The following is a 2,351-nucleotide window of genomic DNA, read 5'->3' on the forward strand; positions in this document are numbered from 1 at the left end:
GCCAAAGCAGTGTTATTAAGTAAGAATCTTTCCATATTTGACGATATGTTGGTCACTTTTGCAGGGTTTAACTGTCAATGCAATATGGCGATCTGTACAAAATAATTTTGCAGCTGAATGTCTCATCCACAGAAAGAAAAAGGCGGACAGTCCTTCCACACTGGCAGCATCAGTAATTCGGCGGGTTAATTCAGTAACAGCCGATCATAATGCTCCATTCATTCACAAGACATCGTTTTTGCAGGGGCATAGGAGCGTCTACATAGCGGTGAGAACGTAATTTTTTTGGAGATGTTTGTTGAAAAGAGGACTTAACGATTTACACGAAGGGTAATGTATGCCACATTGGCACCATCAGGACGCATGTAGTCGGAATTATTCTGGACTATTTTCGTAAACAGTTCTCTTAGGACAAGAATTTCCATACTGACAAGATGAGACATGACTAAAGCTCCTACAAAAGCGATGGTTAACTATTTCTGCAGCACTTTACCAATTTCTAGAAGAAACTGATAAGTAATGGACAAGGTGTCGCGTTACAGACGCGAGGGAGAAAGCAGTCGGTGCTATTCTGGGCTATTTTCGTTAACAGGTCATGTTAGGACAAGAATATCCATGCAGACAAGCTGAGACAAGATGAAAGCTCTTACAAAAGCGATCATTAACTATTTGTGCAGCACTTTACAATTTCCGAGATGTCGACTTGGCTCTTATTTACACGGCCATGTGACATCTGTATAAAACTGAGAAACTTTTAGATGGTTAGTCACCATGTGAACATTTTGTGATGATGTGTCAGCCATGCTTGGCAGGAAAATGCCTGCACTGCTAGACGCATCTCTCACATCCCATTAGGATCACTATGTACAATACACCCTGTGCTATTCTGGGAAGCATCGGAAGAGATTTCTATTGCGCGACCTGTGACATCAGTATCCACAGATAGAGAGGTGTCATGCCAACAATGGTAAACACATGCGCATGGCCCAGGGGGTGAGCTGGCCGGCGTGGCTGAGCGGTTGTAGGCTCTTCAGTCTGGAATTGCGCGACCGCTACGGTCGCAGATTCGAATCCTGCCTGGGGCATGGATGTGTGTGATGTCCTTAGGTTAGTTAGGTTTAAGTAGTTCTAAGTTCTAGGGCACTAATGACCTCAGATGTTAAGTCCCATAGTGCTCAGAACCAATCTGAACCAGGGACTGACTTGACTCTTATTTACATAGGCATGTGACGTCAGTATAGCACTCAAAGAACTCTAACTGTATACCCGAAAATGGTCAGAACGTCCACCTGCTGGCTGCCATTGGCAGCGGCGCGAGAGCAGTGGCTCGTGCCCCATGCATTTGTCTGTCTGTTGGTGGCTCGTAGTGGTGTCGACATGTGCGCATGTTGGAACAGTTCGCTGATAATCATGGTTGACGATAGTTCGAAAGGTTTTTTGTTACGCGAAGTGAGTGTTTGTGCATTACATTATTTTCAGCTGCTTAAGCATTGTGCGTGTGTTTGCAGAGCCTTTTACTTGCATTATTTTGGTGATTTACGAGTAGTTTGCAGTTCTGTAGGCTATGTACTGCATTATTTGGACGGTTTAGAATCAGCGAATTTGTTTATAGAGCATTACAGATGCACTATGTTGACAATTTTCGAGCTGTTTGTGTGTCTGTACATCATTGTACTGCATTATTTCGACAGTTTACGAGTAGACTGGAATACTGTATGCTGTGTACTGCACTATTTCGGTAATTTACGAGTTGTTTGCATGTCTGTACATCAGTGTACTGCATTATTTAGATAATTTACGAGTAGTTTTCAGGTCTGTAGGCTGTGTATTGTCAGAGTGTGTGTTTTGTTTCAATGTAATAAATGAACTACGAGAAATCCACCACTAAGTAAATTATTCCAGAATAAATAAAGTACACTCCTCCCTCTCTTCAGCAGCCAAGAACAGGCTGAGTCATTTTCCCGCCAATTCCTAGGAAGAGGTGGCGGTCAGATGACTTAGCTTAGTGTTAGTAGCCAAAGTGACCTATTTTGCCGCCAGTTTCTTAGGTTAGTGGAGGTGGCCATGGTGTGTTGCATTGTCCTGCTGGAATTTGATCTTCCCACCATTTGCTGGGCGAGAGGAGGGGAGGGGGGAAGGGAGGGGTTTAGGTTAGTGGAGGTAGCCCAATTGACCTACTTTCCCAGCAAAATTTGAACTTCCTGCCATAAGATCACTGCATGTTGCCATATTTATTGCCGCCATCTTGGATCCGTCACCTTGAATACATTTGGCAACAGTGCAGAGTGGTGTCCTACTACTGTGTGGGAGGCGATGAAGCATTATCGCCTGCATAGCATTATCGCTCTATA

This window comes from Schistocerca gregaria, chromosome 1, assembly GCF_023897955.1.
Source record: "Schistocerca gregaria isolate iqSchGreg1 chromosome 1, iqSchGreg1.2, whole genome shotgun sequence".
Taxonomy (NCBI): domain Eukaryota; kingdom Metazoa; phylum Arthropoda; class Insecta; order Orthoptera; family Acrididae; genus Schistocerca; species Schistocerca gregaria.